This window comes from Neophocaena asiaeorientalis, unplaced genomic scaffold (assembly GCF_003031525.2).
Source record: "Neophocaena asiaeorientalis asiaeorientalis breed wild unplaced genomic scaffold, Neophocaena_asiaeorientalis_V1.1 scaffold373, whole genome shotgun sequence".
Classification (NCBI taxonomy): Eukaryota; Metazoa; Chordata; class Mammalia; order Artiodactyla; family Phocoenidae; genus Neophocaena; species Neophocaena asiaeorientalis.
In genome coordinates, this window is record NW_020172993.1 from 1,249,939 (window position 1) to 1,268,041 (window position 18,103).

The 18,103-nt window shown below is 40.7% G+C and overlaps 1 protein-coding gene across 3 annotated transcripts in view; it reads left to right on the plus strand.

Annotated features, from left to right (window-relative positions):
- Positions 1–1,704: 1,704 nt before the first annotated feature.
- The window catches only part of STARD3NL (STARD3 N-terminal like), a 49,646-nt gene continuing 33,247 nt past the window's right edge, over positions 1,705–18,103 (plus strand). For 2 of the 3 annotated variants that reach the window (XR_003002890.1, XM_024742246.1), the window contains exon 1: positions 1,705–1,836. The gene's annotated coding sequence lies outside the window, so the exon portion shown is untranslated. The remainder of the gene's footprint in view (positions 1,837–18,103) is intronic. The other variant, XM_024742247.1, reaches the window with a different exon arrangement.

Here is an 18,103-nt window from a genome sequence, read left to right on the forward strand (position 1 = left end):
AAGTATGAAAATGAATAAACTACTACTATATTCTTTACTATGGATCAATCTTACAAACATATTATTGAGTGAAAAGAGACACACAAGAGTACATACTATGTGTGGCCATTTATAACCATTGGAAAGCAGGCAAAACTAATTTTGGTGATAAAATTCAGAACAGTGACCATTTCTGTATGGGTTGCAATGACTAAGATGGAGCACAAGGAGAGCTTCTATATTGCTGGTAAACATGTAACATCTTGGTCTAGGAGGTGGTAACACACGTTTGTTTACTTTGTTACCAAGATACCTGCTCGGGATTATTGCACTTTTGTACATATGTTATCTCTTAACAATTTTTCGCACAACCATTCAGAAAATTTTAAAAATTATATTTCATCAATTTTGGCGAGGGTGCAGGGAAGGGGTGCTCATTTATTTATGGTAGTAATGTTAGTTGTAACAGCTACTTTGAGGAGTAAACAGAGGGAAATCTACTACTGAGAGTGAAAACGTGCATACTCTATCCAGCGCACCCACGTTAGTATCTCTACCTAGAGAACACTTGGATATATGTGCAAAAAGACACAAACACACGTTGAAGGTAGCAACGCTTCTAACAAAAAACCAAAAAAGAAACAAACTATGGATAGAGGGTAAGGGAATCATAAATTAAATCTATTGGTTCTGAGAACTACTACGTAGTATTTTAAAAGAATGAGATAAAGTTATATAGAGATATGGAAAGATCTCGAGGATATAATGTTGATTGGGGAAAAAAATTACATCTACACATATTTAGATGCAGAGGAACTAGGAGTCACCATATAGGGACTGGTTTGTAATTCCTGCCTGAAAAGGATTAGCCTAATGTGTGATGTTTACATTTATGGTTATGTGTAACTTAACATGAATTAATATCAGCAACCTGGACTCAGGCACCGACTTCAACAGGCGAACCGAGTGCCTGAGGACCTGGAAGCGGAAGGAGAACGTTCACTCTGTAACCTCCTATTGCCTCCTGTATTTGAACGATGTAACTGTAGCATCTATTGGAAAAAAAGGTTCATTAAAATATAATGTGAAGTCAAACAATGATTAAAGGATGCCAATTTCGTGCGAAAACCGATACAAATATAATTGAATGTGACTACTATATTAAGACTGAGGTGTTAGTTATGCGGTAGGGCGCAGAGAAAGGGTGTGTCCTAAGTCTGGAGGGGTCTGAGGAGAAGTCAAAGCTGAGGTGACTCTTGAACAGAGAAACTGAAATGTCCTACTTTTTCATTCCTGGAGAGCCCAGAGGCCCTGAAATCCAGTCCCATGATTATTTTCCAGAGCTGGAGCCTAAATCCCCACCGAGCGACTGGAGGAAGGCGGAAGAAGAATGGCTGAGGAGGGAAAAGCGACGTGTCACAAAACGGTGTGGTACGGGTTTATGGCAAACCCAACCAGCCGGAGTTGCTGATTCCCATTCTCTCCTCAGGGCAGGCCGGCCCGCCCTCTCCCGCCTTCCCGCGACGCTTACTGGGCAGTAGATTATTGACAGAGTCACTCACCAATCGCTGCTCTGCTACGGGGGGGCACTCAGGCCCTCAGCCTGGTCTTTGGTCCCTCGGGCGAGATGCAGCCTCCGTGCGTCGACGTCAGCGTGCTGACGTCACGGGCCGGGTACTCGAGGAGCCGGGGGCCGCTGTCCGCGGGCGGTGGGCTGCGCGACGTCTGCAGGGCTCGATTCCCGGTCCGGCCCCGCGGAGCTCCGCCCCTCCGCCCGCGAAGAGTGCAGCGGGCGCAGCCACAGAGCCGCTGTCGCCGGGCCAGCCTAGGGCGGCCGGCCCGGAACCACCCGATGAGGTAGGCTGGGTTTCTCGTCACCCTATTTGACAGATTGGAAAACTGAGTCATCTGGGATCAGATGATTTACCCGGGACTCACTGGAGACCCGCGAACGGAGGCCAGAGCCGAGCGTCCGGTTGTGTTTGTTGAGCCCTCGCCGTCCTCCGGGGAGGAGGAGGGGCTAGGCAGGCTGTGTTTATAAAGGGTACAAAAGTGAAGTTGCAGATTGCGGAGCCCCTTTTCATCCAGGGTTTGGGCTGGGATTCAGGGGATGGATGCAGGTAGCGGGGTCTCCATTCCTTAACCCTGCGGACCCCGAGGAGCCCTCGGTGGGGTCCAGACTGGTGCTGGCCCCTTGGGCCCTACAGAATGACCAAGAATGGTTACTGGGGTGATGCGTGGATTATACAGACAAGGTCGGTTACTGACCTCTTTTATTCATCAAGAAAAGCTGTGTTTGAAACAAAATTGTAAAATTAAAGCTCAAGTCCCGAATGTTCTGGCGCTGGTTTCAGTTCACTGCTTTGCCCACTCATGGGTATCTGGCCATATTTTGAAATCTCAGTAGCATGCTTATTTTTGTTTTAGGATTAGGAAGGGATTCTCTCTCTCTCTCAGTTCAAACATGAGTTAACATTGTGGAACTTTTCTTATCACTCTCTTCATGTGCCAGTTGTTCACCATGTCATGTGTCTTCTATTTCACAGATGGAATCACTGAATTCATCACTTGACTCAGTAATAGTTTGGATAAGTTTAGCAAGGTAACAAAGTAACAGGTCGAACCTCTCAATACTAATACTGGAATTAGTTGTTTGTTTCTCAGAATTCTTTGTTGAGAAGGGTTCTGAAAGATAATTCATATACACACACACACACACACACACACACACACACTATCGACCCATACACCCTTACAAAACAAAACAACTTAGGGTACCGTTGCTTTATTGATGGGTTCTAATAAGGTGGGGCATAATTCATGCTCATAAAGTGAAAATGTGTACTATAGGATATAGGTATCCATATGTAGTATTTTGTACTGTGAAGAATTTATTCTCTTTAAATCTTGCTGTCTCAGACATTGACCTTTTAAGACTGCATTATTGCATAAAACTGCATTAAAGAAATGAAATTAAAGCTGCTTCAGGGGACTTTTCCTTACTTAGGTTCACAGAAGAATGGTTATTATTATTTGACTTTAGTCTTTGGAAAATTTATCTGATGAGTGCCTCATCTATGCCATGCTTTGTTTTAGATGTTGGGGATTGAATGCTGAAACGTTTAGATAAGGGTCCTGCCCTCAAGACCTTCCATTTTGGTGGAGATACTATAAATATATAAACAAAAATGACAATTTTAGATAATGATAAATGCTAGAAAAAAATATTACAGGGGAAGGGGCTGGAGCGTGACTGGGATGTGGACGGAAGTTTAGATGTGGGTGATCAGAGGAGATTCCTTGAGGAAGTTTGGAGGAGACCTGAGTGTTTAGAATGAGTCGGCCATGGGAAGATGACTGGAAGTTTCCAAGCAGAAATTACAGTGCAGAGGAGCTGAAGGAAAAAGGAGCTTGGCATGTTCCAGGGATGGATGAAAAGCTGTGTGGTTGGAGTGAGGTGAACCTAGGGGAGAGGGAGATGGGGAGACACGGGGAGGAGATGACGCTCAAGAGGTAGGCAGGACTGAGGTCATCTGAACCCCAGGTAAGAATTGCAACCAGACAAAGGAAATAGGATTTAGATATAGTCAAAGCTCTCCTTTTTTTTTTTTTTTTTTGCAGTAAGCTCTCCATTTTTTTAAGTGACATTCATAGAAGCTAACCAGCTCTCTGCTTTATATTGGTTATGAAATCATTACATGTATATATTTTTTACCGATGGTCCTCTTTCTTAATGGAAAAATGTCTTCTTCCCTCAAGCGCTGTGTCCCAAGCTGTTTCTTTCCTGTTCATTCTTATTACTGGCAGGACTCTGAGCCTCTGCTTATCTTCCACTCCCTCCTTTTATCCTTCCTGCTCCCAAGCACGAGTCCTCTCCAGTGTTGATGTGCAGACATTAGGTCCCTGCACTTCCCCACGCAGAGTTCTAGGAAACTGCATTGTCAAGTGGATTACTGTTTTCCATTAAAACTTTTATTACTGACCAGAGACGACTTAACGTCTGCCTTTATTTAGTGCCTACGATGTACCAGGTGCATTATATACATTCTGATCCTTCTAACCTTCTACTGCAAAGGTAAATCTTATCCCTTCTTGGTGGAAAAGGAAGCTTCTGCCTCAGGCCACCCAGGTGGTACTGAGGGAGCCCAGGTTTGAAACCAGTTAGCCTTGCCCCCAAAGCCCATTCCATGCTACTCCACCTCACCGCTTCCCGAGTACATAACAACTACAAACCTCTGTTATTTGAAATTAATATTTTATGAAATAGCATTTTAGGGATCGTGATTCAGTCCTCTCAGTTTAAAGGTGAGACTGTGGAGGCCCATTGATATTCGGTGCTTTTCAAGGCAGAATTGGCACCAGATTCTCGCCCTGCTGATTCTCAGCCTAGTGTCCTTGTTTGCTTGTTTGTTTGTTTTTCTGCTGTACTTACTTCATGAAAGTCCCTTCACAAGGAGTTTCTGTATACACAAAAATATAATTTTTCAGCATCATGAATTTACTGTCCATAACCGCATACAAGGCAATTTTTAAAAGATGAAACAGTGCTGCTTTTTGGGCTAAAATAACCCCTTGTTTTATTTTACTTCTCTTTTTCAGCAGTGAGCAGGTGTAAATATTCTGGATGAATCTTGGTTCTCTTAGTAGAAAGTGGTTTCAAAATGACTTTAAAATTTAAGTTTTAACTTCACAAATCTTTGTAAGGGAATTTTAAATTTACCGTTTTCCCAGCTTTAACCATTTGCTTACAAGTATGGGAATATTGCCGAGTGTTTGCTGGCTCAGAGTTTCTGCTGGCAAGTAGAGTTTCTTCCTATAATTGAGGAAGCTGTTGGGTCAGCTCAGGAATACAACTTCTCTTTCTTAGTGTAATGTATTATCGTTTTTAAAAAATGAGTAAAAATCAGTTCCTAAATTATATGGCTGGAAAATGAGTTACTTTGTTTCTACAATTTAAAAATACCCATTCTTTATTTCTAAGGTTTGCTTATTTTATTAATTATGATAGGGATATGGTTGATGAAAAATAGTAAATTAACAAATAGCTAAGTTTACTTTCTGGTGGCTTTTTGACTCTCCTATAGCTTAGTGGAGATTATCTTTTCTATTAGTCAAATCAGAATAATGTTAGAATTAGTAGCACCTTCTTTCTTAAACGTTGGAAGATATTTAAATTTAGCCAAAAGAGAGCTTTTGCTCTTTAAGTCATCTACGGGCTGTTTTGACTGAGTATCTCTATCCTTTAAGATTGTTCATGCGACTGACCTCCACCTTCTGAAGGTCCAGGCTGTCATGATTTGGACTCAAATTATAGTGTGTCCTTCCACCATGAACTCAGTGCCCCAAACTGGACTCCTGGCCTTTCCAGCTTTAGTGCCATTGCTTGTGCTCTGCCTACAGCCTGGTATGCCTTCTAGATGGACAAACCCAGACAAAGTTCTACCTGTGCCTCTGTTTCCATCTATGCTCCTTCCTCAATGAGATACTTCCTGTATCTTTAATGGAAGCCTTCTCTTTCACAGCATTTTTGGTAGTCTTTCTCGTGACAGTTTACCAATCTTGGTATCTTCGGTAATACACTATATTGTATGTGGGTATTCAAATATATGTTGACTTGAGCTTAAAAGGGACTTAACAATTCATGTTAGACATGCAAAGTTTTTTGTAGATTATAGAGCCCTGTAGTTTATAGTTTAGCCCTTTTAGATTTGTAGAGCTTTTATTGCCTCCTCTTTGCGGGAAGCATTGTTATGCTTTTCTTGGCTTTGATTCAGTAGAACCTCTTTCCTGTTTTCATTTGAGGGTCTGACTGCTACAGCTACCAAAGGGTCCCTTGAGAGGAACTCACCTCTTTGGGCTGTAAATATTGAAGACACATTGTTGCAAATAAAAATCAGTGTTCTCTGTGTTTATGGCTTTAGAAAAAAATAACAGTAATTCCAGTTTTTAATAGTGAAGATGAGAAAACTGAAGCCCAGAGGACTAGCCAGGGGCTCCTGTAGTGCCAGGCAGGGGAGCCTGGTCAGCACTCCGGGTTCACGGCGGCGGGGGCCAGTGTGGGCCAGCACTCATGCTGATGTTCTGCTGCAGAATTCCTGGTAGCCTATTAAGAGTGTATCAGGGATTCCCTGGTGGTGCAGTGGTTGAGAGTCCGCCTGCCGATGCAGGGGACATGGGTTCGTGCCCCGGTCTGGGAAGATCCCACATACCGCGGAGCTGTTGGGCCCGTGAGCCATGGCCGCTGAGCCTGCGCGTCCGGAGCCTGTGCTCCGCAACGGGAGAGGCCACAACAGTGAAAAAGATTGTATCAGTACAGCTTAGGCCTTTTCCGGATTGTTACACTTGCTTTGCTAGTGAGTTGCCCTGGATCTGGGAGACACCTCTTGTTGTGGCTCATGGTCAAAGCAGGACCTCTCACCAAGGATCCCGGACTGAGCTATTTAAGCCCATGGGATCTTCCTGGGCAAGCATTGGCTGGTATTGGGTTTGGCAGGCTCTTTAGTTTAAAACCTCTCTCTTCTACTTCCCCTCTCATCACAGTTTTCCAAAAAATATCTTGGGACTGGTGGGCATCCTTTGTATTAAACTTGGAGTTTGGAGGAATTCAGTCTAGTGCCTTCTAAGTTGCGGTAATTACAGGTTTCCACGTCCCATATTTTCTAGGACAGTTTACTTTTCAGACACTGTGCATTGTTGCTCACTAGAGCATGTTCTTGTTTGCTTTTTATTTCAGGAAAATGTATTCTCATAATTCTTTTAATTAATCAATCACTTGCTGAATTAATGATGTAGAACCGGAGAATTTCAAGTTCATTTTCCTATCGGTATGGTATGTTAAATTCTTCCAAGGGAACACAAGGAGCTCTTGAGAAATTAGAATCTTCTCCAGCTGAGGTTGGAGCACCAGCCAGGACTTGCTTATGTTATTATTAATAAAAACTGACACTTAAGGCTTCCCTGGTGGCGCAGTGGTTGGAAGTCTGCCTGCCAATGCAGGGGACGTGGGTTCGTGACCCGGTCCGGGAAGATCCCATGTGCCGCAGAGCGGCTGGGCCTGTGAGCCATGGCCGCTGAGCCTGCGCGTCTGGAGCCTGTGCTCCGCAACGGGAAACACCACGACAGTGAGAGGCGTGTTCCACAAAAAACCCCAAAAATAAACCCCTGACCCTTAGTGCTTCCTCTGTGTCAGGTGCTGTTTTAAATGCTGTGGGTCAAGGTCTCTCATCCTCAGCATTGTTGACATTTTGGGTTGGATAATTTTTTGTGGTGGGAGCTGTCCTGTGTGTCATAAGGGGTTTAGCAGCATACCTGGGCTCTATGCCCTGGGTACCAGGGGCCCCTCCCCTAGCTGTGACAACCGAAAATGTCTCTAGACAAGCCAGCTGTCCTGAAGGGGGTAGTGAGCAGAGTCCTTCCCTCCACAGCCCAGACACCTTGAGAACAACTGCTTTATATAAACTAATTTATTCCTCTCAACAGCCCTCTAAGGTGGGTCATATTATAGTCCTCATTTTATGGAAGGAGAAGCTGAGGCATAGAAAGGTTAAGTAACTTGTCCGAGATTACACAACTAGTCAACAATCATACTGGATGTGAAACCAGGCACTGCTCTTCGTGAACCCTGGCCCAGCGCATCCAACAGACTGGGCGCAAACTGTTAGGGATCCAAAGGCCCATGTAAACCAGGGGACAAAACAAATGCCTGTGGCATCAAGCAGGGCTGTGAGGTGGCTGGAGTGAACTGGGGAGCCTTGCCGGAATTGCCTGTTTTTCAAGAGAAGGTAGAAATCTGGATTTTATTTGTGTGAAAAAATTCTTATCTTTTAATATTGGCAATTCAGTGTTTACAAAACATCGTGCAAGCCACTAGACAGGCAAAGAGTATCACCTACATATGGACAAGATTTAGTCCCGGGCCATTAAAGTTTGTGGTCTTTTTTTGTGGAGACTTTGCAGCAATATAACATTATAGAGAATTGTATATTCATTTGATGAGGGGCAAGGAGGTAGATTCTGTGGAGAGCGAAAGTTTTGCTTCTTGGAAGGCTCTGAAAATAAGGATGGGTGGGTGGAGCTTCTAGCTAGAAATGGTTGTCTTGCTTTCTTATAAGCCAAAAGAGTGCGAGACTCAGGCTGGCCATCTGTCACACTTTGAAATGTTAATGCTCTGCTGCCCAGACTCAGTTTGCAAGTTCTGTACTTTTATGTCCTCCAGCAGCGTCACTCATAACAGTTTCTTTTATGACCTCTGCTTGTCCAGGTGTTAAAACCCGTATCTTATATGACACTGAGAAAACATAAATTCTGGAATTCAGTGGCTATATCCTGGAGAAATGAACCACAACCATACCTCACTTTTTTAACAGCCAGTAAGCAGTTGAGTATGTTTTCACTCTCTAGGTAAGACCAGGCTGTCTGCCTGCTTTAGTAGCAGATGGAATTCTGCTGGCCTTTGCAGCCTTTTCCTTGAGCCTGTGTGCCATCATGCCCCTGCTCTGGTGTGAAAAGCAAACTCCTTTTCTTATGCTGACTTTTCATGGCTTCCAGATCTGTCCCATCCTTCAGTCCCCAGTACCTCCTAAGACTCCCTCACGTGGGCCCCTCCCCCACTGTGGCCCAGTCTCCAGAACTTGTTCCTGGTCCTCCTTCATTTTTAATTTCCTCTAGTCTGCCTCTTCCTTGCTATATGTCACTTTTCATTTCTTCTGAAGCCATACATGTTCTCTTAGGCCAACTTTTTTTTTTTTTTTTTTTTTTTTTTTTTAGGACACGCAGGCTCAGCGGCCATGGCTCACGGGCCCAGCCGCTCCGCGGCATGTGGGATCTTCCCGGACCGGGGCACGAACCCGTGTCCCCTGCATTGGCAGGCGGCTCTCAACCACTGCGCCACCAGGGAAGCTCTAGGCCAGCTTTTCTATCAAGCCTTTTCTAGCCACAAGAACCTAAAGTTTGGTCCTTTAGACTTATAAATATCTTAGGCTTTAATTTCTAATTATTTGTATAAGCATTTTACCTCCTTTATAAAACTGTATTTTACTTGAGGATAGGGAACAGTCTTTCCCATCTCACTTTTTCCCCATGGCATCTAGCATAGTGTTTTACATAGGGTAGATACTTAATATGTTTCAGTTTATTCACTGGAGTCTGGTAGGTTCCCACTCATACAGTGATCTCTTCCCTTTCTTTACATATATTTGTATCAGTTTATAATATAGTGTGTTGTTAGAGGGACTTCACTAAATAGAATTCAGAATATGTAGGAAAAAGTGATGACCAAATTAATTTGGGGAGGTTGGAGCATCTTTATTAATTACGTTGTCAGTGCTAGTAATCAGGGATGAAATATCCTTTGTTTATTTAATATAATGTATTAGAGCTCCAGACAACTGTGTAAACTTGTCTAACTTTAGGTATCAAGACCTAGACTCCATACTTTTATGCAGTGATATTTGTAATTCATGAATTAAACAAACAAATTGAATGCCTAAAACATGGCCACGCATTTCCCTAGGTGCTAAGGGCACAGAAATGTCTTCTAGGAGCTTTTGGTATAGTACTGAGAATAAGACATGTAAACAATATGTGAAATACATATGAAAGATTAGAAGTGCTGGTAAAGAAAGATAATATATCAGTGGGATCAGAGAAGATTTCATTGAGGAAGTGATCCTTAAGCTTCCTTGAACAATGAATAGGCTTCTATCGCTGTTAATCATTTGGCAGTTGGAGGGAAAGGCACTCCAGGCAGAAGGAGTATTAGGACAAAGGCATGATGGTGCAGCCACCTCGTGGACAAGGGAATCAACAATGAGTTAGTACATCTAGAGCCCTGGGTGTGAGGGAAATGGAGTTTTGAGTAGAGGGAGGAAATGGTTTATTCAGGCTTTCATTTTAGAAAAGCTAGCATGAGAATGTTTTGCAGAGAGGAGACTGAATTACAGAGTAATGTGGATAAACGCTGACTGGGAAAACCATGGAAAAGCCTGCTGAGAGCTATTAGGAGGAATGACACAGTCACCAGTATTGGAAGATAGAGCCAGTAGCAGAATCACATTTAACACATTGTCTTAATACAAGGTGTAAATGAGATCTTACTGATTATTATTGGTTAATTTTTCTTACCTTAAACATTTGTGAAGTATTTATAGGTAGTGTATATATATTATACAACAATGTCAGTATTTTTAAGTCATTCTTAAAATTTTCTTTTTTGATTTTGTAATTGTTTATTTCTTATTAATTATTTGAGAGCAATTATTTGGAGACACGCTAGTTTCAAACCTCTAATGAGAACCTTGTGAGCTTAAACAGGTCTTACTTTAGTGATATCCTCTGACTCTGTAACATGTGTTCCCAGCCCATTCTCATTATTAGGCTGTAGTTCATACTCTATTTTCTGGATATATTAGCTTGTAGTTGTATTGACTCTTATAATTAGTGGTCTTTGTTTCTGTGATCCTGTTTCCTGAAGCACAAGCTAGGTTGATAAAGTCCTCTGATGCTGATCTCTCAAGTCTCTGTGTTCCTTTGTGACTGCCTAAAAAGTCTGATGAAGAAAGAGGAAAGGGTACTGGTTTAAATCTCAGTATCAAGATTTGAGATTGACTTTCCTTCCAAGTCACATGCACCAAGCTTTGAACCTCAAACCTTGACTTATGGTAGAGATTAGTGATTTTTTTAAAGAACTGTGTTTTACCCATGTCTCAAATTATGGGAGATAACGTATGTAACTTCTGCCTGTTGGTAGATACCCCCGCGCAAACATGCAAATGGCCTTCCCTTTTATTGACTTGCTCTAGTTTGTGAGATACGAAGTTGGCCTCAGATAACTCCGGGGGCAGTTGATGTTACATCTTCCCTAGCATTGCTACTAGTGTGCTACTTCTACCAGCTGTAGAGCCACTACAGGAGCAGTGAGTAGAGGATGGCTCTGACAACTAGAGCGACAGTTGCAGGAACCCTTATCCTGCCAGAGAAGGAGTCTTGTGTTGTTGAATAAAAGGAAATGCATCTTGCCTCTAAACATCCACCTTGGCTTTGCTGTTTGCTCATCAGCTAGCTACTTACAGTTTAGCTTCTGTTTTCTCTGCATAGAGAAGATAGGTCTGGGGAGGCCTGCTAAGAATGTGTTCATCACACGTTCTTAATTCTAGTCTTTGAGGTGAAGAAAGACAGTTACTAAAACAAGTGTTCCTAGGAGAGCAGTGAGCTCACTCCCTTGAGATATTATTGATTTTCAGATCTAGATCAATAAGATCATCAGTTCCATCCTGAGAATTGAAAGCGTTTGTTGGAAAATTGCTTGCAGTAAGTACTGAAGAAGTGGCATTACATAGTGCAAAGGTGTCCTTGTATGCACTGGAATATATTTCAAGTTTCTTAACTGAGGGACCTTCATCTGTCTAGATAGTAATATGACTGTTGATTCCATTATTGCCGAAGCTGGCAACACATCTCTAAGAGGAAGGTTTAAATATTCATGAGAATATATGCACTAAGGAGCAACATGGTTCCTCTGAATTACTGTCAGCTGATGGTTGACTGGTTGACAGTAATAATGAGGTTAAAATTGGGAAAAATAGTGGTAACTCCATAATAACCATTCGGTATTTTTGTGATTTTTAGGAAAGCTAAAAATAGATTTAGTTCTATGGGAAGAAAAAAAGTCCTGGAAAATGATAGGCAGTCAGCAACCAAAAAAAAATCAGCAGTCTTTTGACTTGTGGAAAAGACTGACTCATGAAGGAAAATGAGGTTATGTGTAGCTTCTGTGATTGGGAAGATTAAGACAAAGGAGTTTCTAGGTAAGCTGTGGCGAAAATATTTGAGTGTAGGAGTTAAAGCTGGAGCTCAGAAAGGGGAACAAGCTGCAAAGTCAATTTGAGCACCAGAAGAGATCTATTAGGAGGAGAATCAGAGGTTGGAGAGAAACAGTAGAAGCTAGAGGAAGGTAGCTATAGTAACTTTGTTGTTCTAGTGATTCCGGGCCACTTGATAGCAGCTTCTGAAAAAGATGAGAGACAAATAAAGTAGTGTTCTTGTTTGTCAGAGGCCATCTTGAGAGAGACTTTTGAAAAATGGTGAGGTGTAGCTATAACATTCCAGCCGTCTGACTCAACCAGTGCTGGTGATGTAACTGGCTACCGAGTTGTTGAGCCTTGCAGGGTGATCTAACAACATGTACCACCCAACATGACTTTGACCACTGTGTGGCCTATTTTCATTTTGCCAACCTATGATCTTTGGAAGAACAGATATACATTGTCAAAAGACCTTCCTCTGTCCAGCTGGCCCATCCTCCCCTGGACCAAGCAACATCGCACTGGCATGGTTATTGTCAAGAGTATACACTTGATTTCTTTCCCCTCTCTCTGGTCGCTCCCTTGTAGTATTTATATATCTGCTTCCTTGACTGTTTGGAAGTTTTTGTGAGAGCAGGGAAACTCTTGAATTACCTTTTGGATCCTTTAAAATATCTGCTTGGAGTTTTACATTCTGTAGGTGTTCAATGCTTATTATTTAAGAAAATGAGAACTCTTAGAGGATTTAAACAGGGCCTGCCTCATAATTATTTTCTGTTCTACAAATAGATGCACTTTCTTTGGTTTTTTCCCCCCTCTTCTTTTATGGAGAGAAAGGAGAACATTCTGATTTCTGTTGTATCTCATGGCTGTTAATAATTTCCATCTGAATGCTGTTGACTCCCTTTCTGTTTCTCTCTCAGACCTCTCCCCTGAACTCCTGACTCATATCCAACTGCTTACTTTTATTTCCACTTAGATATTAATAAGCATCTTATACTCCATGTGTCCAAAGTGAGCTGATGTTCTCCCTCAGAGTTGCCCCTCCTGTAGCTTCTCCCTTTCAGTAAATAGTGAGTCCATCCCTCCCTTCCCACAGGCTATAAATCTGGCAGCTCTCCTTTAGTCCTCCCTTTGTCCTGTATCCCATGCCCAACCCATCCCCTACTGCTTTTGGCTCTGTGTCTGGAACCAACCACTATCACCACCCTCATCTACTAAGGCAGTATGTCCTCTCTCTCCTGAATTATTGCCGTAGTCCCCTAAAGGGGCTCCCCGCTTCTGTGCTTCTGTCAGCCAGAGCGTCTCCTAAAGCTTCAGCTGCATCAGACTTCTCTTCTACTGAAAAGCTTCCAGTGTCTTCCCATCTCATTCAAAATCTTCACTGTGGCCTCTGACGCGCCACAAGGCCGCCCCAAGTTGTTGACTTCTCCGTTATCACCTCCCGCTGCTCTTCCATGCTGTCGGCTCCTGCAAAGCTGGAAGCTAACGACCTGCTGAACTCCTGCCTGGCCCGCACCACCCCACGCTCAGGCCCGTGCCTGTCCTCTTTCTCCACCTGCCCTGCTCTTCCTTCTGATACTGCCTGTGACGTCTCTCCCTTATCACCTGCTAGTCCTTGCTCCACGACTCTGTTCATCTGTAAATGACCTCAGTGAGGTCATCCAGACCAAGCAGTGTACGTTACAGGGCTCCTTTGTTTATCCTGTGTCCCTGCACTCTAGAAGGTAAGCTCTGTGAGGGGAGAAAATTCCTTCAGCTTTATTCATTGCCGCATCCCCAGTGCTCAGAGGAGGACCTGATATGTTTTTGGTAGTTCAAAGCCTATTTGTGGAGTAAATGAAGTAGATGCGGTATATTCTCGGCAAACTTTGAATTTTCAAAAATTATCAAGTGCAATTTTTAAATCTTACAGTATACATCCAGGTTCAGTTTCTTAATAAACGTTTTAGATTTGCCTCATAAATTATGAAAACATCAATATGTATTTACCCAGCTATCTTTAAATCTTAATATTTCTCTCTATGTTATATGTCAAATAAAAGTTCACTAATATTTCTAATATTGCTATAGAAATAGGTCACTTAGAAATTAAGTTGCCATAAGAACAGGTTTGGGCTTGGGAGATAAATTAGTGTCTGTGAGGGGAGTAACTTAAAAACACCATCGAATACTTGTTTTCTGCTTTAATTCTTCCAAGTCATTGATGCTAATTTCTAAATAAATTTGAGTATTGAAACATGCTGTCAAAAAGTTAAATTCTCTTTATGCACACACAATTACTTTTATCTGTTGATATTAACAGAAATTGTTAAATGAGATGAGACTGCAAGAAATGACCTAGAGCTTGATTAGAGAGCCTTAATGTGTGTCGAGGGGGAAGAGGGCAGAACACATAGCAGCAGAGTGAGCAGACTTATCAGGATGGAATAAAATGTTTCATTACCTCCCAAATGAATATGAACAACAATAGAAAATATGACACCTGGAACATAAGTATTAAGAATAAAACCATGGAATTAATACATAGAGATATTACTATGGAGTTGGAGTTCTAAATTCTTGAAGAAAAGTAAGAGAAAGAAGGAAGTGCAGTTGAAATGTAGGCCCCAGTGGAATAAGTCAGCTGCATGAATAAAACAACACATGGTGCCCCCAAGCCTTGGTGGATGATGCTTTGTAAAAGATCCATCTTTCCCCAGGTGTCTGGGAAGAGTATAAGTACTAACATATGGAATAAGTGAAGGATAAATTTGGCCATTAAAAGCTTACAGTAACATTTTCACTAAAGACCGGAGCAAACTTTAGACCCCAAACTGTTGCATGGTGTGCACTCCGTTATTTCATTTAAGCCTTGTGACGACACAACAACAGCAAAAGACTATTATTAGGTATTTGGTATTGGCTCAAAATCCAGACAGAATGACTCCTGTCTGCAGTCACAAGAACTTTAGAAGTGTTCATCCAATCTCCATTTGTGTCCAAGAAATTTGATAGTTTTATTAGGGGCAGAATGATTTGGATGCCCAGAAATCTTATATAGGTTTTCCTTTGAGTCTATCAGTGTGTCTCAAATTGTCACATACATAGGAATTATTACACAAAGGTATGTGTACAAAATCCACATGCATTCTCTTTTATAGAATGATTTATGAAGTTTTCTAAGATGATTCCAGTTGTTTATTCTGCTCTTAAAGGTAGCTCATACTTACAGTAAAGTTAATTTAATGAATTTTTGCAGTGAAAATTTGTCTTTATTCATGTTTAAATAAACACACACACAACATACACATATGTATACTATATACTTATGTTTAAATATATTTATATCATATATACATGTTTATATATACTGGATGGATTGATAGATAGATAGAGCAACTCTATCCCCAAACATCCTTATGTCCTTATGTTTTTCTGAACTATTCAGAGGTTAAGAATTTCTAAGAATAAGGGAATTCTCCTGCATAATCAGAATACTAAACTATAATCAATTTTCCAGCTGTCTTTTGTAGCATTATCTTTTGGGTTTTTTTGTTTTTGTTTTAATTCAGGATTCAGTCTAGACTTCTGCGTTGCATTTGATGGTTGTGGCTCTTTATGCTTTTTTAAGTTTGAAGAGTATCCACACCACTTTCCTACCTTTTGTTCTTGTTTTGGTTTTCAACATGTTGACTTCGCTCAAAATTCCAGAATACCTGTCTTGTAGAATGTCCCACCTACTGTGTTTGTTTCCTTATGGATGAATTCAGGCTAAACATTTTTTGGCAAGGGAACATCATAATTGTTGTTATATACTTGTGACTGTATCACATTAAAAGGCATATAATGTCAGCTTGTTCTAATATTGGTAATGCTGTTTGATTACTTGGTACAGGTGGAGACTACCAGATCTCTCTACTATAAAGTCATATTATTCCCAATGAAATTATTAAATATTCTGAGGGGTTACACTTTGAGACTATGAATATCCTATTCCCCAACTATGTTTTAATAATTTTAAGCATCCAGTAAAGATCCTTGCCTGAATCACTTAACTCCAACTGGGGGCTACAAACTGTTGATTTATCTAATTTTATTATTTTTTTCTACATTTCTTAATCTAACATTTGTTTCCTGTAAAGGAGAATTTCTACCCTCTCTCTCTTTTTTGCAATATTACGATGGACTCATGGAACTTCTTAATTTTTCCAACATAAATTCCAGCATTACAGTCATTATTCATTTTTATGTTCAAGTTACCCAATCTGACCCACGGGAACTCCTCATAGCCTACACAATTTTTTTTTTTAATGATTATGGCTTTTTGTGCCTTCTCTTAAGAAATCTTTGCCTACAAAAAGGTTTTAAAAATATTCTCCTGCAAATTCTTATATCAACTTTATATTTTTAGCTTTTTTGCCTATGATCCATCTTGAATTATTTTTTGCATGGTTTGAGTTAGGGTTTGAGATTCATGGTTTTTTTTCAATTTTGATATCTGGTTGTCTCAGCATCATACTTTCTTTTCTTGTTGGATTGCTTTGACGTCTTTGTCAAAAGTAAAATCATGTAAGTGTGGGTCTGTTTCTAGACTCTTCCTTATGTTCCACTGATCTATTTGTTGATCCTTCTGCTAGTGCCACACTGCCTTCCTTACTGAAGTGTTATAGAAAGTCTTTAAGTAGTGTGTCTTCCAATTTTGTTCTTTTTCAAGATTGCTTTGGATATTCTCATTTCTTTGCATTTTTGTATACATTTTAGAATTAGCTTATCCGTTTCTACCAAAAAAGCTTGATGCGATTATGATTGGGATTGAGTTGAATCTATAGATCAATTTGGGGAGAAGTGAAATCTTAACAATATGAATTCTTCCAACCCGTAAACATGGTCAGCTCTCTGTTTATTTTCATCTTCTTTGATTTCTCTCAGCAGTGTTTTATAGTTTTCAGTGTTGAGACCTTGCATATATTTTAAGTTTATCGCTTTACAGTGTTTTATGTTTTTGGTGCTATTTTAAAAGAATTCCACCCCCTCCTCATTTCTTCCTACTCCCAACTGCCCAGAATGGAGGGATTGGTAAACAGGTGAATCACAACATCCTGAATAAGCTATTTTTTTTTGTTTTCTTTTGTTTTTTGATGTTTTGATGTTTTGTCTTATTTTGTTTTTATCTAAAGTAGATCGAAAATAATCTTGACGCAGCATGGTCGTTGTCTGTGTACAGTATTTTCTGATAGGGGCAGAGAGGTGTAGAAGAAAGAGGAGAAGCAAAAGCCTCCCTGAGAAAGTGACCTTTGAGTTAAGGCTTATTAGGATGGCTAAGAGTCATAGAGATAAGGAAAGTAGCACTCAAGGTAGGGAGAAAAATACAAGCCGGGGTTGGTGAGAATGTGATTCCTTTAGGGAACTGCTTGTGATTTGTAGTATGGTGAAATTCTGGAGAGGTAGGCAGAAGTAGGCCATGTGTTAGGTTAGGCAAGATTAAGGAATTTGAGCTCTACCTGAAGGTCCCAGGAAATAATAAATGATCTCATAAATTTAATTTGATCCCCTAAAAAATCTACAGGTGTTGGGTGAGAATTACCTTAGTTTATCAATAAATTTATTTTTCTAGTGTACCTTGACTTGCTTTGCCCATTTTTCTAATTGGATTTAAGGTTTTTATTATCTGTCTTTCAATACTCTTGTTTTGCTTCTAATGTTTTTGAATAGAGAAACTTGATTTTTACGTATTCAGTTCTGTTTTCCATTGTAGATTGTCTTAGAAAGAATTCCACATCCTAAAATCATGTGTTATTTACCACAATTTCTTCTACTATGTAAACCATACAAACGATTTTGCTTTGTTAGCTTTTTAATAAAATCTTCAGTATATTTTGATATGTAGATTTCTTTCTCCATGTACTTGAATGACTGGTTAATAGTTTTATTCTTTTGCAACTGAATTTTGATGTTATCTTTATCATCTATAGATATTTTTTGGTTTACACAAGTTTTTCCTTGCAGAAAAGCTTAGGGAAATACAGGCCACACAGTGGCTTATTGGTAATGAGTTTTCCTTGGCCGTCAGTGTTTTTATTATTTTTTAAATTGAACTAATGTTTAATATTTTGGAAATTTCCTATGACAGTTAACGTTTCTGGCTTCTACTGATAAATAACAGTATCCTCTATATCCACACATTTGGCCCTGGAATATTGGGCATACGCCCCTCTCCTGTTTGCCGGTTGTTCCTTGTCTCCTGACACTGATTGTCAGTTGCCCGTTTTTGTTCAGCTTACTGTGGTGTTTTTTGCAATATCACATATTTTTCCCTAGGTCTCTTTCAAAGCCTGGAGAAA